The sequence below is a fragment of the Triticum dicoccoides genome, chromosome 1B (genome assembly GCF_002162155.2).
Source record: "Triticum dicoccoides isolate Atlit2015 ecotype Zavitan chromosome 1B, WEW_v2.0, whole genome shotgun sequence".
Taxonomy (NCBI): domain Eukaryota; kingdom Viridiplantae; phylum Streptophyta; class Magnoliopsida; order Poales; family Poaceae; genus Triticum; species Triticum dicoccoides.
The window spans coordinates 104,121,933-104,147,087 of record NC_041381.1 but is presented as its reverse complement, the minus strand read 5'-3'; positions in this window follow the sequence as shown (position 1 = coordinate 104,147,087).

Here is a 25,155-nt window from a genome sequence, read left to right as displayed (position 1 = left end):
GGCCCGCAGCGTGAAGCCGTCGAACACGAAGATCTGGCCGGGGATGAAAGTCTCATCCTGGACAGCATCGTTAATGACGATTGAAGGAGCCATCGAGCCTGACGGCAAGATCACAGAGGAACTCTCAATGAAAGCACCAATGTCGGTGTCAAAACCGGCAGATCTCAGGTAGGGGGTCCCGATCTGTGCGTCAAGGCTGATGGTAACAAGAAGTAAGGGACATAGATGTTTACCCAGGTTCGGGCCCTCTCGATGGAGGTAAAACCCTTCTTCCTGCTTGATTCATATTGATGATATGGGTAGGACAAGAGTAGATCTACCACGAGATCGTAGAGGCTAAAACCCTAGGAGCTAGCCTATGATGGTATGAATGTAATTGTGATCGGCCTTCTAAGGACCAACCTCTCCGGTTTATATAGACACCGGAGAGGGCTAGGGTTTACATGGAGTCGGTTACAAGGAAGGAAATATAATATCTGGATCGCCAAGCTTGCCTTCCACGCCAAGGAAAGTCCCATCCGGACATGGGCCGAAGTCTTGAGTCTTGTATCTTCACACTTCAATAGTCTGGACATTGTATGCAGTCCGGCTGTCCGGATACCCCCTAATCCATGACTCCCTCAGTAGGGTCGTAGGCCTGACCTATACGTCCTACCCATGGTCACTACCCTAGAAGATAAGAAGACCAAGAATCCACTCGACGGTATAATCACTGGACCGTCATTCCCTACTTTCACTCGACCGTGTGGGGAATGACTCGACTATATCAAAGACCAGGAGTCGAAAGAGCGCACAATGGCCGGGCATTTACTCGTTAGTATTCATGAGCATTAAGAGTATTTAAGACTGCCTTTACCAATAACGTCCTTACTTTATGTACATTAAGCCATTTGTAATGGAGGTTGGCTGGGGTCCTGGCGCACTCTATATAAGCCACCCCCCTCCTCTGGGACAAGGGTTCACACCCCCTGTAACACTACACACATAAACCAATCGACCGCCTCCGGGCACCGAGACGTAGGGCTATTACTTCCTCCGAGAAGGGCCTGAACTCGTAAACCTTGTGTGTACATCTTCGCCATAGCTAAGATATTGCCTCTCCATACCTACCCCCCTTTCTACTGTCAGACTTAGAATCACAACAGGGGGCGTGCCCAGGGGGGAGGGCGCACCCCCACCCTCGTGGACAAGGTGTGGGCCCCTTGGCCTTGATTCTTTCGCCAGTATTTTTTATATTTTTCAAAACTTATCTCCGTGGATTTTCAGGTCATTCCGAGAAATTCTGTTTTCTGCACAATAAATAACACCATGGTAGTTCTGCTGAAAATAGCGTCAGTCCAGGTTAGTTTCATTCAAATCATGCGAGTTAGAGTCCAAAACAAGGGAAAAAGTGTTTGGAAAACAACGTCAGTCCACGTATCAACTCCCCCAAGCTTAAACCTTTGCTTGTCCTCAAGAAATTCAGTTGATAAACTGAAAGTGATAAAGAAAAACTTTTACAAACTCAGTTTGCTCTCGTTGTTGTAAATATGTAAAGCCAGCATTCAGGTTTTCAGCAAGTATTATGAACTAACCATACTCACAATAACACTTAGGTCTCACAATTACTCATATCAATGGCATAATCACCTAGCGAGCCATAATAATAAAACTCGGATGACAACACTTTCTCAAAACAATCATAATATGATATAACAAAATGGTATCTCGCTAGGCCTTTCTGAGACCGCAAAACATGAATGCAGAGCACCTTTAAAGATCAAGGACTGACTAAACATTGTAATTCATGGTAAAAGAGATCCAGTGAAGTCATACCCAATATAAACCAATAGTAATGAACGCAAATGACAGTGTGCTCTCCAGCGGGTGCTTTTTAATAAGAAGGTGATGACTCAACATAAAAGTAAATGGATAGGCCCTTCGCAGAGGGAAGCAGGGATTTGTAGAGGTGCCAGAGCTCGATTTTAAAATAGAGATGAATAACATTTTGAGCGGCATACTTTCATTGTCAATGCAACAACTATTAAGTGGCGATATCTTCCATACTACATGCATTATAGGCGGTTCCCAAACAGAATGGTAAAATTTTATACTCCCCCACCACCAACAAGCATCAATCCATGGCTTGCTCGAAACAACGAGTGCCTCCAACTAACAACATCCCTTGGGTAGTTTTGTTTAATTATATTGGTTTGCTTTGATCTTTTTGGATCATGGGACTAGGCATCCTGATTACCGGCCCTTTCTCATGAATGAGGAGCGGAGTCCACTCCTCTTGAGAATAACCCACCTAGCATGGAAGATACAGGCAGCCCTAGTTGAAACATGAGCTGCTCGAGCATACAAAACAGAATTTCATTTGAAGGTTTGGAGTTTGGCACATACAAATTTACTTGGAACGACAGGTAGATACCGCATAGACGAAGGTATGGTGGACTCATATGGAATAACTTTGGGTTTAAGGAGTTTGGATGCACAAGCAATATTCCCGCATAGTACAGGTGAAGGCTAGCAAAAGACTGGGAAGCGACCAACTGAGAGAGCGACAACAGTCATAAACATGCATTAAAATTAATTCACACTAAGTGCAAGCATGAGTAGGATATAATCTACCATGAACATAAATATCATGAAGGCTATGTTGATTTGTTTTAACTACATGCGTGAACATGTGCCAAGTCGATTCACTCAATTCATTCAAAGGAGGATACCATCCCATCATACCACATCATAATCATTTTAATAGCATGTTGGCACGCAAGGTAAACCATTATAACTCATAGCTAATCAAGCATGGCACAAGCAACTATAATCTCTAAATATCATTGCAAATATGTTTACTTCATAATAAGCTGAATCAGGAATGATGAACTCATCATATTTACAAAAACAAGAGAGGTCGAGTTCATACCAGCTTTTCTCATCTCAATCAGTCCATCATATATCGTCATTATTGCATTTCACTTGCACGACCGAGCGATGTGTATAATAATAATAGTGCACGTGCATTGGACTAAGATGGAATCTACAAGCATTCAACTCAAGAGAGAAGACAATGTAATATGGGCTCCAAGTTAAATCAACAATTATGCATATGAGAGCCACTAAACATTTTCAATATGGTCTTCTACTCTCGACCCCCAAAGGAAAGAAAATAAAACTATTTACACGGGAAAGCTCCCAACAAGCAAGAAGAAGAACGAGAAATATTTATGGGTTTTATTTTAATTTCCACTACAAGCATGGAAATTAAACTAACTATTTTTTTGGTTTTTCTTAAGGTTTATCAAACACACAAGAAGAAAGCTAGAAAAAGAAAATTAAACTAGCATGAATAATACAATGAAAGAGTATGAGCACTGACAACTAGAATAGTGTGTGAACATGAATGTAAAGTCGGTGAGAAATACGTACTCCCCCAAGCTTAGGCTTTTGGCCTAAGTTGGTCTAAGGCCAAGGACCGCGGCTACTCTCCCCGGTGTACTGAGGGGTGTAATCAGGATACCACTGGCTGGCCATCTCCTCCGGATCCCACTTGTAAGATGATGAACGATAAGGGTCCAGTGATGGTTCCGTCTCAGGCTCAGGCTCTGGAGTGGATGCTTGGCCTCAATGAGTGTACACCGCTTCCGGCGTGACAAGATAATTAACTTCAGTCAAATCAAACAAGAGAGGCACAGGCAGAATAATAGTCTCATTGTGTTTCTTATTAAATCTCAGGTTATACAGAAGCATCTTATCTTCGTTATCAACAATAAACTCATGCACTACCATGCTCCTATAATCTAAAACGTAAGGAGGCAATATTGTCTCCTCTTTTTCATGGTGCCTAATATGTATCTCAAAATGTTTAGCAAGTCGTGCAGCATAGATACCTCCAAAGATGGGGCCTTTTGTACGATTCAGGCTTAGCCGTTTAGCAATGACGACACCCATACTAAAACTATTATCACCAAACAAGCCATGGAGAAGAATAATAATATCATGAACACTGAAGTTCCCGCTATTTCCATGACCAATTAAGCATCTACTAGCAAATATGGCAAAGTAGCGTAAAACAAGAAAGTGTATGCTAGAGATTCTCGCATCAGAACCCTTCTTTGGATCCCCTACAGTGATGGTGTTAACAAAGCCATCCACATCTTTATGATGTGGTTCATCTAATTTACCCTCGAAGGGTATTTTACGTACCGCGCAAAAATTATGTAAAGACATTTCCTTGAATTCATCATATAAATGGAACGATACTGAAGGAGATGATTTCTTAGGATAGTAATAAAAGTTATGCACGAAAGTATTGGTGAGTAAGATATACTGATCGATCCGGTCGTGGAGGAAGTCGGTGAGGCCTGCATTTTCAATCAAAGAATAAAAGTCTTCATAAATCCCGGCTTCTCTCAAAAAGTTATCGCATGGCCATTCACATGGTCATACTTCCACTATGCGAGTAAGATTATACTTGGCCTTTTCCTTCTCTTTAGCTTGTTTTTTTTGGGAACCTTGGCTAGAAGAGCTCCTAAAAAATCTCCTTAACATTTTCTGAAAATTTCTGAAATTTTAGTAACTTCAAAATAAAAGTGAATAAAGCTAAACAAGATTGATAACAACTACTCCTACAAGTGCCTAGAGCCTATGTCATGCATTAGAATTGCTTGGGGACTCATAAATGTGACATGCAAGCCCAAGAACAGGGTCACCTATGCAGCAAAAATTTGCAATGGATAAAGCACTAGAACAAAAACTAATTGGACCAATGGAGGTGTCACATACCAAGCAACAATCTCCCAAAGAAGTTTTGTGAATGGAGCTTTGAGCAAGGAGATCAAAAATTGCAGCAAAATGAGCTAGAACTCGTGCTTGAGCTGGATGGGGATTTTTTTGGGAAGAAGATGGAGTGTGTGGGTACAGGAATAAGTGGAGGGGGGCACCACGGGCCCACGAGACAGGGGGGCACGCCCTCCACCCTCGTGGCCTGGTGCTTGCCCCTCCTGCAGTGTTTTCAGTGCCTAAAATCCTCAAATATTCCAGAAAAAATCATATTAAATTTGCAGGGCATTTGGAGCACTTTTATTTTCGGGATATTTTTTATTGCATGGATAATTCAGAAAACAGACAGACGTTACTATTTTTGCTTTATTTATTCTAAATAACAGAAAGCAAAAAGAGGGTACAAAAGGTTGTGGCTTCTAGTTTCATCCATCTCGTGATCATCAAAATGAATCCACTAACAAGGTTGATCAAGTCTTGTTAACACACTCATTCCGAATAACACAGAACCGGAGAAATTTTGAATAACACTAAGTTACCTCACGGTGATATGAATATCCCCAACAATAAGAATATCATACTTTTTCTTGACAGTAGGATGAGGAAATTCAAAACCTCCAATAATGATAGTTGGAACTTTTCCAATAGAATTGATGCTATGAACTTGAGATTGTTTCCTCGGAAAGTGTACCGTATGCTCATTACCATTAACATGAAAATTGGCATTGCCTTTGTTGCAATCAATAACAGCCCCTGCAGTATTCAAAAAGGGTCTACCAAGGATAATCGACATACTATCGTTCTTGGGAATATCCAGAATAACAAAGTCCGTTCAGATAGTGACATTTCCAACCACAACAGGCACATCCTCACAAATGCCGACAGGTATAGCAGTTGATTTATCAGCCATTTGCAAAGATAATTCAGTAGGTGTCAACTTATTCAATTCAAGTCGACGATATAAGGAGAGAGGCATAACACTAACACCGGCTCCAAGATCATATAAAGCATTTTTAACATAGTTTCTTTTAATGGAGCATGGTATAGTTGGTACCCCGGGGTCTCCAAGTTTCTTTGCTATTCCATCCTTAAAAGTATAATTAGCAAGCATGGTGGAAATTTCAGCTTCCGGTATCTTTCTTTTATTTGTAATGATATCCTTCATATACTTAGCGTACGGATTTACTTTAAGCATATCAGTCAAGCGCATACGTAAAAAGATAGGTCTAATCATTTCAGCAAAGCGCTCAAAATCCTCATCATCCTTTGTCTTGGATGGTTTAGGAGGAAAGGGCATGGGTTTCTGAACCCATGGTTCTCTTTCTCTACCGTGCTTCCTAGCAACAAAATCTCTTTTATCATAACGTTGATTCTTTGATTGCGGGTTATCAAGATCAACAGCAGGTTCAATCTGTACATCATTATTTTTGCTAGGTTGAGCATCAACATGAACATTATCATTAACACTAGGTTCATGTTCATCACCTGATTGTGTTTCAGCATCAGAAATAGAAATATTATTGGGGTTCTCGGGTGTGTCTACGATAGGTTCACTAGAAGCATGCAAAGTCCTATCATTTTTATTTTTCTTCTTTTTGGAAGAACTAGGTACCTCTAAATTATTTCTCTGAGAATCTTGCTTGATTCTCTTAGGGTGGCCTTCAAGATACATAGGTTCCTGAGTCATTTTACCGGTTCTAGTAGCCACTCTAATAGCCAAATCATGTTTATTATTTAATTCATTGAGCAAATCACTTTGAGCTTTAAGTACTTGCTCAGCTTGAGTGGCAACCATAGAAGCATATTTGCTAATGAGTTTAAGTTCACCTTTACTCTAGCCATATAATCACTCAAGCGTCCTATCTCGAAAGCATTATTGTTTAATTCTCTAGCAACATAAGCATTAGAACTTTCTTGCCTAGCCATAAAGTCATCAAATTCATCTAAGCATGGGCTATGAAATTTAGTAGACGGGATTTCAACTTTATCATATATATAGAGAGAATTTACCTTTACTACCATTGTCGGGTTATCAAGACAATATGTTTCTTCGACAGGTGGCATATTAAGACCATGTATTTCTTCAATAGGAGGTAAATTCTTAACATCTTCAGCTTTAGTACCTTTTTCTTTCATTGATTTCTTTGCCTCTTGCATATCTTCAGGACTGAGAAATAGAACTCCGCTCTTCTTCGGAATAGGTTTATGAATAGGCTCAGGAGTTGGCTCAATTGGCTCAGTAATTGCCTCAGGAATTGGCTCAGGAAGAGTCCAATTATTTCCATTAGTCAACATATTATTCAATAGTAATTCAGCTTGGTCAACTGTTCTTTCCCTGAAAACACAACCAGCACAACTATCCAAGTAGTCCTTGGAAGCATCGGTTAGTCCATTATAAAAGATATCAAGTATTTCATTTTTCTTAAGAGGATGATCAGGCAAAGCATTAAGTAATCGAAGAAGCCTCCCCCAAGCTTGTGGGAGACTCTCTTCTTTGGTTTGCACAAAATTATATATTTCCTGCAAGGTAGCTTATTTCTTATGAGCATGGAAATATTTAGCAGAGAAGAAATAAATCATATCCTGGGGACTACGCACACAACCAGGATCAAGGGAATTAAACCAAGTTTTAGCATCACCCTTTAATGTGAACAGAAATATCTTAAGGATATAATAATAGCGAGACTTCTCATCATTAGTAAACAGGGTGGCTATATCATTCAACTTCGTAAGATGTGCCACAACAGTTTTAGATTCATAGCCATAAAAAGGATCAGATTCAACCAAAGTAATTATTTCAGGATCAACAGATAATTCATAATCCTTATCAGTAACACAGATAGGTGAAGTAGCAAAAGTGGGGTCAGGTTTCATTCTAGCATTAAGAGGTTACTGCTTCCATTTAGCTAATAACTTCTTAAGATCATATCTATCTTTGCAAGCAAAAATAGCTCCAGCAGCTTCCTCATTCATAACATAACCCTCAGGTACAACAGGTAATTCATAATCAGGGGGAGAACTTTCATCATCACTATCATCAATAATAGCATCTTCAATAATTTCATTCTCTCTAACCCTAGCAAGTTGTTCATCAAGAAATTCACCTAATGGCAAAGTAGTATCACACACAGAAGTAGTTTCATCATAAGTATCATGCATAGCAGAAGTGGCATCATCAATAACATGCGACATATCAGAATTCATAGCAGTAGCAGGTTTAGGTGTCGCAAGCTTACTAATAACAGAAGGAGAATCTAGTGTAGAGCTAGATGGCAGTTCGTTACCTCCCCTCGTAGTTGAGGGCAAAATCTTAGTTCTTTCATCTTTCAAGTTCCTCAAAGTGATCAACAGATATAAATCCAAAGTGACTGAAAGAATAGAGCTTTGCTCCCCGGCAATGGCGCCAGAAGTTAGTCTTGATAACCCACAAGTGTAGGGGATCGCAACAGCTTTTGAGGGTAGAGTATTCAACCCAAATTTATTGATTCGACACAAGGGGAGCCAAAGAATATTATTAAGTATTAGCAGTTGAGTTGTCAATTCAACCACACCTGGATAACTTAGTATCTGCAGCAAAGTATTTAGTAGCAAAGTAGTATGATAATAATGGTAACAGTGGCAAAAGTAAAGATAATAGTTTTGTAGTGATTGTAACAATAGAAACGGAAAAGTAAATAAGCAAAACACAAGATGTGAGAAGCTCGTAGGCATTGGATCAGTAAAGGATAATTATGTCGGATGTGATTCCTCATGTAATTGCTATAACATAGGGTGACACAGAACTAGCTCCAGTTCATCAATGTAACGTAGGCATGTATTCCGAATATAGTCATACATGCTTATGGAAAAGAACTTGCATGACATCTTTTGTCCTACCCTCCCGTGGCAGCGGGGTCCTAGTGGAAACTAAGGGATATTAAGGCCTCCTTTTAATAGAGAACCGGAACAAAGCATTAGCACATAGTGAATACATGAATTTGAGGAGTTCATGTGGGTTATGAGGGCACCCCAAGGGACACAAGTTGATCATTGATCTCTCTTAGCCGTGTGCGGTGTCCCCCTCGACCATACTTCACCTCGATAATATCGTAGCGGTGCTTAGGCGAAGCCTTGCGTCGGAAGCATCATCAACAGCGTCATCACGCCATCATGCTGACGGAACTCTCTCGTGAAGCTCTGCTGGATCGTGAGTACGTGGGACGTCGCCGAGCTGAATGTGTGTAGAACTCAGAGGTGCCGTGCGTTTGGTACTTGGATTGGTCAGATCGTGAAGACGTGCGACTACATCAACCGCATTGTCATAATGCTTCCGCTTGGGGTCTACGAGGGTACGTAGACGACACTCTCCCCTCTCGTTGTTATGCATCACCATGATCTTCCGTGTGCGTAGGATTTTTTTTTTTGAAATTACTACCTTACTCAACATGGAGTCCTACTCTCGGTGGGAGTAGGACTCCCCTTGGGGCGCGCCTAGGAGGGTCGGCCCCTCCCCTCCTCCACTCCTTTATATACGGGGGAGGGGGGAATGATGAGGATACAGACCTGGGGTAGGTTCATAGGCCCGACCTACACGTCCTACCCAAGGTCACTACCCCAGAAGATAAGAAGACCAAGAATCCACTCGACGACCTAATCACTCGACCATCATTCCCCACCGTCACTCGACCATATGGGGAATCACTCGACTATATTGAAGACCGGGAGTCGGAAGAACACACAATGGCCGGGCATTCACTCCTTAGCCTTCACGAGCATTAAGAGTATTTAAGACTGCCGTTACCAGTAACGCCCTTACTTTATGTACATTAAGCCCCTTGTAATGGAGGTGGATGGGGGTCCTGGCGTACTCTATATAAGCCACCCCCCTCCTTTGGCACAAGGGTTCGCACCCCCTGTAAGATAACACACATAATCCAATCGACCGCCTCCGGGCACTGAGTCATAGGGCTATTACCTCCTCCGAGAAGGGCATGAACTCGTAAACCTCGTGTGTACATCTTCGTATAGCTAAGATCTTGCCTCTTCATACCTACCCCCCTTTCTGTTGTCAGACTTAGAACCACGACAGTTGGCGCACACCATGGGGCTGGTGTCTTAGCGACTTATTGGTGAAGTTGCAAGCTTTTTCGATCATCATCATGGTTTCCGGCGGCGAGTTGGTTGAGGGACGCGAGATCCATCTCGGCGTGCTCGTTTTCATCGCCGACGACTCAGTGTGGCTTCAGGAAGCTCCGCTCGACGTTGAGGCGCTCCCCGTCCGAGGGGCGATGCACTTTCGCACGTGCGTTCGTGGCGTCCTTCTTCAGCAGCCATCGACTCAATATCAGTCGGCTCCGATGACATCTTCCCTCCCTGCTATTCGCCGCCGCAAGCGATCCGGTCGGTCGCGGCTCCAGCGGTGGGTGAAGCATGTGGTGGCTCGGCGTTCGGCCACTCATCAAGTCGCGGCAATCAAGCCCGGCGAAACTCTCCACGGCATGTTCGATCTGTTGACTGACTCCGCGGAGACTGCATCCGAGTGTGTTAGCAGCGATCCTGCGGCCGAAGTCCTTATGGTCAATGGTCTGCATGGCCCACCTGGCTTTTGCCGCGAAGATGGCGAAGAGGCTGGCGGCGATCCATCACGGGTCCACGAGGAGTATCATCCCGAATCACTCTCTTCGTAGGAGAGAGAGGATCTTCGTTGTCGCAACATGGACGCACTTCACACGCCCATCGTTGGAGAAACTCCCGAGGCTCGGGCCTTAGAGGAGGCGCGCTTGGCTAATTTGGCTGAGCGCACTGGACTGGAGAACTTGCACTGCGCTCTCAACGAGCGAGCCCGGGAACGAGTTCCGGAGTGCAGTCGACGGCAGCTTTTCTTGCCTCCACCTAAGGTATACCGTACTCCAATTCAGAACCTCACTGCTGCGGCCCGAATTGCAGAGTCGATTCAACGTTCCCAGTCAGAGGCTGGCCGAGAGTTGGAGAAGATCCGGGCTCTGCTCCGAGCAGCAGCAGAATATAACTCTGCGGTGTCTCAGTCGCGGAATAGGATACACAACAGATCCGTGGTAGCGAATACAGTTCAGTCGGCCCATAGCCCAAGATCTCCCCCGTGGCGTGAAGGCCGTGGGCAGTATGATCGTCAATTCGACCGTGACAATCGTCATCGAGTGCCAACGCCCCCTCCGAGGAGTACGTCATATGTGCCTCGGCAGAACGATGACGGACGCCATCACAGGGACGAGCACAGAGCTCCAGTCGACCCAAGGGAGCCAGGCTTCGATGCGAGATCCATTCTCGTCCAAGGCCTGGTCGACTGGAATAGAGCACACAGAGAAGACCTGGGCAGAGATCGTCCGAGTGGCAGCAGATTACATGTTTCAGGCCCAGAGTGTTTTGGCAGAGCCATTAGGGCAGCAGTGATTCCTCCCAACTTCAGATTGGCAATAGGAGTCAGTAAGTTCACTGGAGAATCCAAGCCTGAAACTTGGCTTGAAGATTACTGAGTGGATGTGCAAATTGGAGGTGGAAATGATGAGATAGCAATGAAGCATCTCCCTCTTATGTTGGAAGGGTCGGCCCGAGCGTGGTTGACTCAGTTGTCCTCGGACAGTATACACAGTTGGGAAGAGCTGTCTCGAGTGTTCGTGAGAACCTTTGAGGGCACATGCAAGCGGCCAGCAGGGCTTCCCGAGTTGCAGCATTGTGTGCAGAAGACGAATGAGACTTTGAGGGAATTCATTCAGAGGTGGAACACTTTGCATCACACCGTGGAGAATGTATCAGAGCATCAGGCAGTGTACGCTTTCAAGGAAGGCGTCAAGTATCGAGAGTTGGTTCTGAAGTTCGGTCGGACTGGGGATATGACTCTGACCGGGATGACGGAGATAGCCACCCGGTATGCTAACGGAGAAGAACAGGATCGACTCCATAGCGGGAAGAGTAAACCAGTCGGCCAAGAGGCCGGTGGAGGTGGTTCCAGTCGGAAACAAAAGCGTAAAGCCGAGCCATTGGCACCTGGTGAGATTGCAGCAGTGGCTCAAGGAAAGTTTAAGGGAAAACCTAAGGGGCCCTGGCCTCCTAAGAAGGTAAAGGATCAAGCAGGAAATGATGTGCTGGATTTGCCATGTCACATCCACATGAAGAAAGATGAGGAAGGTAATCTGATTTACCCAAAGCATACCACTCGACAATGTCAACTCCTGATCCAATAGTTTCGGGAGAAACAGCCCAATGAGAAGGACAAGGAGTCGGACAGAGATGAGGAGCAAGAGGAATGACGGTTACCCCAAGGTCAATTCCACTCTCATGATTTTTGCTGATGTTGAGAGCAAGATTCGGTTGAAGGTCATCAACAGAGAGGTGAATATGGTTGCTCCAGCGATGACGACCACGTACCTGAAATGGTCCCAGACAGCCATCACATTTGACCAGTCAGACCATCCTGCTCACATAGTCACCCCCGGGAGGCAAGTGCTGGTGGTCGACCTAGTGGTTGGTGGCACTCGACTGACTAAAGTGCGGATGGATGGAGGTAGCGGCCTAAATATCCTGTATGCCGAAACCTTGAAGGGGATGGGCATCCCAATGTCCAAGCTTAGCGAGAGCAACATGAGCTTTCACGGCATTATCCCCGGAAAGAAGGCCGAGTCACTTTGCCAGATCATTCTTGACATGGTTTTCTGTGACTCCAAGCATTACCGAAAAGAAAAGTTGACATTTGAAGTCGTGGATTTCCAGAGTGCTTATCACGCCATCCTGCGGAGGCCGGCATACGCACATTTCATGGCTCGACTGTGTTATGTGTACCACAAGCTGAAGATGCCTGGCCCCAAATGTGTGATCACAGTCACTAGCAATCGGCAGAAAGCAGAAGAATGGTTCCAGAAAGGTTCCAAAATCACCGATGCACAGATGGCGGCGGTTGAATTCCAGGAGTATCAGAAGAGTGCAGATCCGAGTGATTTGCTCCGAGCCAAGAAGCCTGCTACAGACTCTGCATTCCAGTCGACAGGTGAAACGAAGCCGATTCATATTCATCCAACCACCCCCAATGCTGCTGAGGGAGTCCTGGATTAGGGGGTATCAGGACAGCCGGATTGTATACATTGTCCGGACTATTGAAGCGTGAAGATAGAAGACTCAAGACTTCGGACCGTGTCCGGATGGGACTCTCCTTTGCGTGGGAGGCAAGCTTGGCGATCCGGATATTTTGTTTCCTTCCTTGTAACCGACTCCATGTAAACCCTAGCCCTCTCTGTTATCTATATAAACCGGAGAGGTTGGTCCTTAGAAGGCCGATCACAATTACAATCATACCATCATAGGCTAGCTCTTAGGGTTTAGCCTCTACGATCTCGTGGTAGATCTACTCTTGTACTACCCATATCATCAATATTAATCAAGTAGGAAGTAGGGTTTTACCTCCATCGAGAGGGCCCGAACCTGGGTAAACATCTGTGTCCCTTGCTTCCTGTTACCATCAGACTAGACGCACAGATCGGGACTCCCTACCCGAGATCCGCCGGTTTTGACACTGACATTGGTACTTTCATTGAGAGTTCCTCTGTGTCATCGCTGCAGGGCTCGATGGCGCCTTCAATCATCAACAACATGGTCCAGGGGGAGACTTCTCTCCCCGGACAAATCTTCGTGTTCGGCGGCTTCGCACTGCCGGCCAATTCACTTGGCCATCTGGAGCAGATCAATAGCTACACCCCCGGCCACCAGGTTAGGTTCGGAAACTTGAACTACACAACTGATATTCATGGAGACTTGATCTTCGACGGATTTGGGCCTGCGCCAGTGCAATCAAACAGTCACGATGAGCACGGCTTAAACCTGTTGTCGGACAAAACTCGGGATATTACCCCTCCAGTAGCCCCGAATCAAAATTGGAGCAAGTTGTGTTGCCTAAGGATGGAGGGGTGGACCTCGCCCTGCAGACTGCACACTCATTGACGTTGGAGCCGAACACGGGTCTCACCTCTGTGGTGGCCTATGACTTCGGACCCCCGGATTCGCATCCGGATGTTGGTTCCTGTCCACGCATTCCCGAGCCAGTCGAGCCAGGTTGGTCTCTGGTAATGGAGTTCATCGCTGCGGATATCTTCCAGCACTCGCCCTTTGGCGACATGCTGAATTCGTTAAAAACTCTCTTTGAAAGAAAATTCCGGGACGAACTATGTTCAGCTCGAGTGAGAAGCAGGCGACGAAGAAATTCGTTACCCACCCACCACCCACTTAATAGCCACGATTGATGACTTAACCGACGTGCTTGACTTCGACTCCGAAGGCATCGACGGTATGGACGACGATGCAGGAGAAGATTCAGAATCTATGGGGTGCCGAACTTCTGCCTCATCACACGACATATACTTGCTGGATACGCCCAAGGAGGACGACAGTGACAATCCGGAAGATAAAACCCCCGGGCAAAAACCAAAGCGATGACGCAGACGCCATTCCAAGTCCAACAACAGTAAAAAATAGCAGCAAGAGCGCCAGAAGGATCGATACTCCGGTCAACCCCGAAGGCAACAACGACCATACGGAACCAGCGATGGCGCAGGACAAACCAGGTCACGCCGAACACATTTTGGAGCAGACGCTCGAGGACAATGATCCATAAGGACGAGTAAATCAAACCGGCCCAGGACAAGAAGACAGTCCGGACGATGTTGCATTCATCATTCCGGAAGAACGCGTGGAACGAGATAACCTCCATAGAAAGCTTATGGCCACAGCGAGAAGTCTGAAGAAGCAGAAGCAACGGCTCAAAGCCGCATAGGAAACGCTCAACTGCCGATGGAATAAAGTGCTAGACACTGAAGAAAGATATGGCGACGATCGCCATACAAAGAGCTATCCAAAACGCAAGCTACTGCCAGAATTCGACGACGAGGCCGTTCCACCAAAGACTAATATGACCAAGTGGCCCAACGTACCGCTCCACAACCACAACGGAACAGCCACCGATGCCGCGCACGATCTATGTGAGCACCTGGATAGGAAGGTTGGCGTAGCTAGGTCCATCTACGGATCTAAAGGACACACCGCGGCGAGGGACTATGGTCACCAAAATGATTACGCTAATCAAATACCAGTTCGGAATAAGCACTAGACACAACAATAGCCGACCTCATGCCACAGTGCGTCCAGATATAGAGGGGCTGCTCACTCCCTGTGCTTCACCGAAGAAGTACTGGACCATGAATTCCCACGAGGTTTCAAACCTGTGAACATAGAGGCATACGACGGAACGACAGACCCAGGGGTCTGGATCAAGGATTTTATCCTGCATATTCACATGGCTCGTGGGGATGATCTCCACGCCATCAAATATCTTCCCCTAAAGTTGAAGGGACCAGCTCGACACTGGTTGAAAAGCCTCTCCGAAAATTCAATTGGGAGTTGGGAGGAACTCGAAGACGCTTTCAGGTCCAATTTTCAAGGGACTTATGTCCTGCCTCTGGATGCTGACGATTTAAGTCACATAATCCAACAGCCCGGAGAGTCCGCCCGTAAGCTTTGAAACAGATTCCCCACTAAGAAGAATCAAATTGTCGATTGTCCGGACGCCGAAGCCTTAGCGGCATTCAAACACAGCATCTGCGACGAGTGGCTCGCCAGACACCTCGGCTAAGAAAAGCCAAGGACAATGGCAGCCTTAACAAGCCTTATGACCCGCTTTTGCGTGGGAGAAGACAGCTGGCTATCCCGTAAAGGCACTAGCGACCCCAGCACATCCGAAATAAGGGATGGCAACGAGAAGCCATGGCGTAATAAAAACAAACGCCAAAACAAGGAAGAGAGTCCGGATAACACAACGGTTAATGCTGGATTCAGGGGCTCTCGACCTAATCAGCAAAAGAAGCCATTTAAAGGCAGTAAGGAGGGACCGTCCAGTCTGAATAGAGTTCTAGACAGACTGTGCCAAATTCATGGCACCCCTGACAAACCTGCTAACCACATGCATAGAGAGTGCTGGGTCTTCAAGCAGGCCGGCAAATTAAATGCCGAACACAAGGGAAGGAATACACCAAGTGAAGACGAGGATGAACCTCGCCAGCCGAACACTTGGGGACAGAAAAAATTCCCGCCAGAGGTTAAAACAGTGAACATGATCCATGCGACTCACACATGCATGAGAAGGCATGAACGCGCGCATAGAGACGCGTGTGACATAGAGCTCATCGTACCCACACCTAGCTACTAGATGTCTCATACGATCACTTTTGATCACTTGGACGGCCGAACTAGTATTCGACGCAGAGGATCAAAGGCCTTGGTGCTTGACCCAATAATCGACGGATACCATCTCACCCGTGTCCTCATGGACGGCGACAGTAGTCTCAATTTAATATACGAAGACACTATCCATAGGATGTGGATAAACCCATGCAGAATTAGTCAAATCAACACCACCTTTGAAGGGTGATACCAGGCATTGAATCCTACAGCAGGGGCTCCGTCGTACTGCAGGTAACATTTGGCTCTCCAGGCAACTCCAGAAGCGAAGAACTACTCTTCATCATCGCACCCTTCCAAAGCGACTATCACGCATTGCTTGGAAGAACGGCCTCCGCCCGCTTCGATGCATTGCCGCACTATGGCTACCTTACACTCAAGATGCCCGGTCCATGTGGTGTCATCACCATTAGCGGAATCACAGAGCGCTCTTCACGCGCAGAGCAACACGCGACGGCCCTAGTGGCCGAACTATAAGCGGCCTCCAATATCAGAAAACATGACTGGTTCTTCCTAGACCAAGGACACGGTTAGTCGAGTCCGGTGGCCAGGATAAAATTGAACCAGGACACCGTGTATGTAATTCCATAGCGGACACCAGGGGCTATAAATATTTAATAGAGCCCCACACTTGGCCCAACCTTATTGGTAGGCCAACATCTTACACTTTTACTATCCACGGCATACTTACGTTGTACTCTCCTACGACTTTTCTTTTTCCACAGACAACATTCGCGCGATACCCTTCCAGGATAGGGCACAATGGAGACAAAGGCGCAGACGTGCAGCAGGGCCCCGTTCAACATGTTTCTTTTTAGATTAATCCCATGTGTAAACCTTTTCTATTGCCTCTTGTTGTTTAACCATCCCATGGGTTCCATACCCACAGAGGATACTGCCGTTATTGGCATTTCGCCACAACAGATAACGCACGTACCTGGAAACATATGGTTACAATGAATGGGCATTCTTGAGCCCATCGTTTGTTATAAAGTCCGAATACCTTCGGGAGTGTTTGGCGTCACAAGTTTAGCCTTATATGCATCAGCTCCCAATCATGTCTTTGGTCAAATGTTGGGTTCGCCCGGCTCCTGGGTTTGCCGCCTTACGTTCCGTTATTATTGGCTAAGGTGGCCAAAGGAGAACTACTGCGATTGTGCCCTAGTTATTCCGGACAAGCACCTCAGTAGAGAAAGCCGAAAACTGACTGCTATATAGTCTGGTTGCCTTGTTCGACGTGCGATCACCTCCTTAACGGACCAAGACGTTAGATCAAGTGTGATTATGCATATTTTTTTCTCGAACACCCCCGCATTATGTGCGTGGGGGCTGAAGCCAACGACTGCTAACTTTCGGATTACACGTATTTATATACAAAAAAGGCCGAACAGGAGACACAATAATACTTTCAAGAAAAAAGTACAAATATAGCCTCATAACCAAAATAACATTGCTTTTTTACAATGATCTGATTTGTCGCTCGAACAAGACATTCTTCGAGCACTGCGCCTCTATTAGGCGGACACCTTCTATGACCTGCGCCAATTAGTGCACGGCCGAATATTGGCCCCCCGTCGGATCCTGGGTCGCTATAATGGTGGCCTCCATCTCCGTCCAATAGGCTTTAACGCGAGCAAGAGCCATTCGCGCACCTTCTATGCATGCCGACCTCCTCATGGCGTCGATCCGAGGCACGGCCCCAAGGAATTGTTGCACCAAGCCAAAGTAACTGTCCGGCTTAGGCCCCTCCGTCCAAAGATGGTCTATTACAGACCGCATTGCAAGCCCGGACAACCTGTGAAGCTCCGCTACAGCAACCATCTTGTCACTTAATGGCAGCGGGCGGGTGGGAGCATTGAATTGCGACCAGAAAAGCTTCTCCACTTCCTTATCACCCTGATCCTCTAAGAACTTGGCAGCGTTAGCTGTACTCTTCGCCAAATCTGCATACACATCTGCAGGACTCCAGCGTCCATCCAAGGGAGCGTACATCGGATCGAAAAACTTCGTCCGCAGCAAGTAGGAGCCCCCAGCCGCGATCTTACCAGCCTGTTGAAGCTCCTACCGTGCACCCCTGAGCTCGGTCCATATTTCCTTGGTGGCATTAAGTGCCTTGTTCAGGTCGGCCAAACTATCCTTATGCTCCTTTTTAAGGAGCTCATACAGGTCAGCGGCATTTTTTAACTCCACAGCCATTTCGGCTATCTTTTCCTCGCTTCGGCGATGAGTAGCTTGTTCGGCTCTCAATTCCTTGGCCGCCTTTAGAGCAGCCAAATTGCTAACCCGAGCTTGTTCCTTGGCCTGGCAAGTTCCACCCTTAGGGCCTCCACGGCAGCAGCACCATCTGCAGTCCAGACATACTACATTAATATCATGCCGCCTTCATATTTTCCTATACAAAGGAGGGCAGAGCACATACCTTGTGATTTGTCCAGCCGCTCGTTCACCAGCATGATATCGGCATCAATCGATCCAATCTGCCTCGTTAGTTCGGCAACTTCAACGGACTGGTCGGCGGCCGGACCCACAGGTACCTGCACATATTTGTAGCACAATCATTGGTTTATGATCCCCCGTTTGCCGCCTAGGGCGGGCAACCAGAGTCTCAGGGGCTACTATCTATATGGAGCACGCCTAGCGCGTGCCTCACAGCCAAAACATAGTGTACTGACAGGCTTGCAAATGCTTCATTCAAGCTGCTTGTAGCGGACGAAATCTTCTTGAGCACCGCGCTCATTAAGGAACAGTGCTCCTCCGAGAGCGCAACTCGCTCCAGTAGGCCTGTCAGAACGTCCGGGCGGACATTGAACTGTGTCTGACCCTTCCCATCGCCCCCCGTGGGAGCCAAACGCTCCGGGCTCAGGGTGGCTGACGCATTGGCTTCCGGCTTCGGCAGATCCGGATTCCTCCGTGATGACACCTCGGTGACGTCCGCTTCACGAGTCGGAGAGGCGGGTGGGTTCTCGCTCTTCATCATCTCCGGAGGAGGATCCCCCGAAGACGAACTCTGTTGAGAAGAGCTGCTAGCCGGATTGCAAAAGACGAATCCCGGTTATTGATCTAGGAGGAACATAGTACCTTCAAATTAACAATTGACTTACAGCTTGATGGAGGGCTGGCCCGTTGGCGGGAACGACGCGGTGAGGGTGCCCGTCGGGGCAAGGCCCCCTGGGGATACCTTTTTCCCTGGTTTGGGCATCTCCGCCTCCAAGTCTTCGAAGGCAGCCCTCTTCTTCCCGCAAGGGGAGGAGGCCTTAGCCTCCCCTTCCCGACTATCCTCCTTAGGGGAGGTAACAATTCCCCCGGTTCAGATGCGTAGAGTGTGGAGTTCGGTTTCTTTGTTCTTCCCCTTGTCTTTCCCTGAGGGCATTCTGCTGAGTACCCTGTCAAGAATCTTGGCCATGGTGGGACCAGGCGAGCCTTCGGGAAGTGGCGCCGGACACCTGATTATCTCCGCCTTGCTGAGCCATTCCTGGACACAAATGAATTTCAGAATAAACAATTGTGACAAATACAAAACAAGGTGTCCGGTATCAAGGTTACTTACTTGGGTATCTAGGCGATTGCAGCTTAGGCCCGCATCCTCGTTGGTGTCCGGACACTCTACTTTCGGTCCAAAGAATAATTTGCACATCCCTTCGAGCTTCAATCCGAAGAAGTGCTTGACAGTCCGCGGACCCTCCGGATTGAACTCCCACATTCGGAGAGGTCGGTGTTGGCACGGCAACATCCGTTAGATTAACATTACTTGCATTATGCTGACAAGGTTAATGTCCCTCTCGAGAAGCTCTCGGATGCGATTCTGCAGTACTGGTACGTCACCAGCGGGCCCCCAATTCCGTCCTACGTCGGTCCAAGATGCCAACTGTGACGGAGGGCCCGAGCGGAACTCGGGGGGTGGCTACCCAGTTTGTGCCCTTGGGAGCCGTAACATAAAACCACCTCCGCTGCCATACATCGGATACTTCTGGAATAGAACTCTCTGGCCATGGGGCATCGGCATTCCTGCTTATTATGGCACCTCCACACTCCACATGTCGCCCCTCAATCATCTTCGGCTTCACATTGAAGGTCTTGAGCCATAAGCCGAAGTGTGGAGTAACATGAAGAAAAGCCTCGCACACGATAATGAACGACGAGATATGGAGGATAGCGTCCGGAGCCAGATCATGAAAATCCAACCCATAGTAGAACATGAGCCCCCTCACAAAGGGGTCGAGGGTGAAGCCCAAGCCGCGGAGGAAGTGAGGGACAAAAACGACGCACTCATTGGGCTCCGGTGTGGGGATGACCTGCCCTGGAGCAGGAAGCCTATGCTGGATGTCGGCGGTCAGGTATCCGACCTCCCTAAGCTTCGTAATGTCTTCCTTTTGAATAGAGGAGGCCACCCACCGGCCTTGAGGGTCAGATTCGGACATATTGGAGGATCTGGGGTGTTGGAGCTTAGGTTTCGGGTGTTAGAACTCGAGGTGCAAGAAGGCACGAGGAAGGTGGAAAAGAGGCATAGGCCTCGACCCCTTTATAAAGGAGGTGAATATCAAGAGCCCTCGGTGTGACCGTTTGAGGCTTATCTAAAAACACACGGAGTTATACCAACGGCCGTCGTGGGGTCACGCACGCCCGTATTAATGGAAAATCCCGTAATAAGAGGAACACGATCACTGCGTCGATAGGACGTGCCAATAAAACCGCCTCGCAACACGAGTCGAGGTGGGGCAAGAAACGTCGATTCACATTGGACCATGCCATGATACAAGGGCACGACATACGAAGATTGCCAGCGGATCTGATTTATGCTATGGTATGTGAAGATCATCTTGCGTATCCGGACATGGTCTACTTGTTCGATAATCACTTTAGAGTATTCGGAGAAGGAACCCGCCTTGCAATGCCGAAGACAAGACTACGCACCGGACTCATCATCATTGAAGCCTGGTTCAAGGGCTACTGGGGGAGCCTAGATTAGGGGGTATCCGGACAGCCAGACTGTATACATCGTCCGGACTACTGAAGCGTGAAGATACAAGACTCAAGACTTCGGCCCGTGTCTGGATGGGACTCTCATTTGCGTCGGAGGCAAGCTTGGCGATCCGGATATTGTGTTTCCTTTCTTGTAACCGACTCCATGTAAACCCTAGCCCTCTCCGGTATCTATATAAACCGGAGTGGTTGGTCCTTAGAAGGCCGATCACAATTACAATCATACCATCATAGGCTAGCTCTTAGGGTTTAGCCTCTATGATCTCGTGGTAGATCTACTCTTGTACTACCCATATCATCAATATTAATCAAGCAGGAAGTAGGGTTTTACCTCCATCGAGAGGGCCCGAACCTGGGTAAACATCTGTGTCCCTTGCTTCCTGTTACCATCAGCCTAGACGTACAGATCGGGACGCCCTACCCGTGATCTGCCGGTTTTGACGCTGACAGCTGCTCCGACTCATATATCAACAACACTCGACAGCAAATAGGAAGAAGCGCTCATCCAGTTCCTCCGTGAGAACTGGGACATCTTTGCATGGAAACCCTCTGACATGCAAGGTGTACCCAGAGAACTGGCTGAGCACCGTTTGCGTGTCGACCCCAAAGTAAAACCCGTCAAAGAGCACCTTCGGCGGTCCGCCGTTCAGAAGAGAAAAGCAATCGGCAAAGAAGTGGCTCGACTGTTGGCAGCAGAGTTCATCCATTAAATCTACCACTCCGAGTGGCTTGCCAAAGTCGTCATGGTCCCAAAGAAGGATGATACACTTCTCATGTGCATTTATTTCAAGCATATCAATTGGGCCTGCCCGAAAGATCACTTCCCTCTCCCCCGTATCGATCAGATTGTTGACTCGACTATGGGGTGTGAGCGCCTGTCTTTCCTAGATGCGTATTCTGGGTATCATCAGATCTGACTGTATGGCCCCGATGAAATAAAAACAGCTTTCATCACCCCATTCGGGTGTTTTTGCTATGTCACCATGCCATTCGGTCTTAAAAATGCTGGAGCCACGTTCATGAGAATGATCCAGAAGTGCCTGCTCACCCAAATCAGTCGGAATGTGGAGGCGTACATGGATGACATCGTGGTCAAGTCTCGCAAAGGTTCCGACCTATTGACTGACCTCGCTGAAACCTTTGCCAACCTAAGAAGGTATGATATCAAGCTTAATCCGTCAAACTGCACGTTCGGAGTTCCAGGAGGAAAGTTGCTCGGTTTTCTCATTTCTGAACGAGGGATCGACGCCAATCCAGAAAAAGTTGATACCATCCTCCGAATGAAATGCCCGTGTGAGTGCATGACGTTCAGAAGCTGACTGGTTGTTTGGCTACCTTAAGTCAATTCATTTCTCATCTCGGTGAAAGGCCTTGCCTCTTTACTGATAGATGAAGAAATCTGATACGTTCGAGTGGTCTGAAGAAGCTGATGCAGCGTTTGCAGAGCTCAAAGCCCTGCTTTCCACCCAGCCGGTGCTCGCTGCGCCAATCAGCAAAGAGCCTTTACTGCTTTACATTGCATCCATTGGACAAGTTGTCTGTACAGTACTCACGATCGAGCGAGAAGAGGAAGGAAAAGCTTACAAGGTTCAACGCCCAGTTTATTATCTCTCTGAAGTTTTGACTCCGTCCAAGCAACAATATCCTCATTATCAGAATCTTGTCTATGGAATTTACATGACCATGAAGAAGGTTGCACATTACTTCTCTGATCACTCTATTACAGTCATCAGCGACGCACCGTTGTCTGAGATTCTGAATAACAGAGATGCAACTGGTCGAGTAGCAAAATGGGCGATTGAACTCCTTCCACTGGACATCAAGTTTGAGGCAAAGTAAGCTATCAAGTCCCAAGCAATCGCAGATTTCCTTGCCGAGTGGATTGAGCAGCAACTACCGATTCAAGTTCACTCAGAACATTAGATTATCTTCTTCGATGGCTCCAAGATGCTAAACGGATCAGGTGCTGGAGTGGTATTGGTGTCCCCCCGTGGAAACAAGCTCAACTATGTTCTCCAGATTCATTTTGATTCCTCCAATAACGAAGCAGAATACGAAGCACTTTTATATGGGTTGCGTATGGCCATTTCACTCGGCGTCCGTCGCCTCATGGTATATGTCGATTCAGATTTGGTGGTAATCAGGTGATGAAGGAATGGGATGTCAGAAGTCCAGCCATGACTGGTTACTGCAATACTGTTAGGAAGCTGGAAAAGAAGTTTGAGGGGTTGGAACTTCACCATGTGCCCTGATTGGAAAATCAAGTTGCAGATGAGTTGGCGAAGATAGGTTCAAAGAGAGAGGCCATTCCCCGCGATGTGTTTCTGGAGCATATTCATTCACCTTCGGTTCAGGAGGATCCCTTCATAGAAGAGTCGCCACAGCTCAAGAGTGCCACAAATCCGACTGAAGTTGAAATCCCAGCCGTGGTCGACTTAGTCATGGAGGTTCTGGTCATCACTCCCGACTGGTTAGTGTTGTACATTGCATACATTCTTAGGAAAGAACTTTTGGAGGATGAAGAAGAGGCTCGACAGATCGTCTGGCGATCTAAGGCCTTGACTGTGATAAAGGGGCAGTTGTTCAGAGAAAGTGCAACTGGGGTTTGCTAGAAGTGCATCACGCCAGAGGAAGGTCGAGTGATCCTCAATGATATTCACTCAGGGACCTGTGGTCACCACGCGTCCTCTCGGACCATCGTGGCCAAAGCATACCGAGCTGGATTTTACTGGCCACGGTCCAACGAGATGGCTAAGAAAATAGTGGACAAGTGTGAAGGCTGCCAGTTTTACTCCAACATGTCTCATAAACCGGCGTCAGCTCTGAAAACAATTCCACTCGTCTGGTCTTTCACCGTCTGGGGACTGGACATGGTTGGACCTCTATGGATGGGCAGGAGTGGATTTACTCATGTGCTGGTAGTAGTCGAAAGTTCACCAAATGGATCGAAGCCAAGCCCATCAAAAGCCTTGAAGCAAGCACAGCTGTGAGTTTCGTCAGAGAACTTATATCCAGATATGGCGTCCTGCACAACATTGTCACAGATAACGGCTTGAACTTCGATTCTGAAGAGTTCAAAGCCTTTTGTGCCTCCCAAGGCATGAGAGTCGACTACACTTCGGTCGCTCATCCTCAGTCGAATGGGCAGGCCGAGTGGGCAAATGGATTGATTCTCAAAGGATTGAAGCCTCGGTTGATGCGTGACCTGAAACATGCAGTAGGAGCTTGGGTCGACGAGCTTCCATCCGTACTGTGGGGGTTGAGGACAACCCCTAACCGATCGAGTGGAAGGACTCCATTCTTCTTAGTATATGGAGCTGAAGCCGTGCTCCCCAGTGCTTTGCTCCATAATGCACCTCGAGTCGAACTCTTCTCAGAAGAAGAAGCAGAACAAGCTCGGCAAGATGCAGTCGATCTCCTAGAAGAAGAAAGATAGATAGCCTTGATCCGGTCGACCATTTATCAGCAAGACTTGCGTCGATTTCATGCTAGAAACGTGAGGGGTCGAGCATTTCAAGAAGGAGACCTGGTTCTTCGAGTGGACCGGCAGAGACCTCACAAGCTCGCTCCTGCTTGGGAAGGCCCTTTTTTTATCACCAAGGTGCTCCACAACGGAGCATACCAGCTCTTCAACGTCGAACATAATAAAGATGAGCCACGCGCCTCGAATGCGGATCTGCTCTGCCCTTTCTATTCTTAAATATTTAGGCTGACGAGATGTAATAAGAAATACCTTTTAATTTGCCTATCAAAAGACATAATTTACTTCTTCCGAATGATTGTTGTTTATTTCTTTTGTACGCATTACATTAGTTGCAAATCTATTTCGCCTAAGAGGAAGTGATAAAAATCCTACCGAGTTATGAGTCTGCCTCTCACTCGGGGGCTTAGCTACAGCCCAGTGCTCGCCTAAGTGATAAAAATCCTACTGAGTGATGAGTCTGCCTCTCACTCTAGGGCTTAGCTGCAGCCCACTGCTCGCCTAAGTGATAAAAATCCTACCGAGTGATGAGTCTGCCTCTCACTCGGGGGCTTAGCTGCAGCCCAGTGCTCGCCTAAGCGATAAAAATCCTACCGAGTGATGAGTCTCCCTCTCACTCAGGGGCTTAGCTGCAGCCCAGTGCTCGCCTAAGCGATAAAAATCCTACCGAGTGACGAGTCTGTCTCTCACTC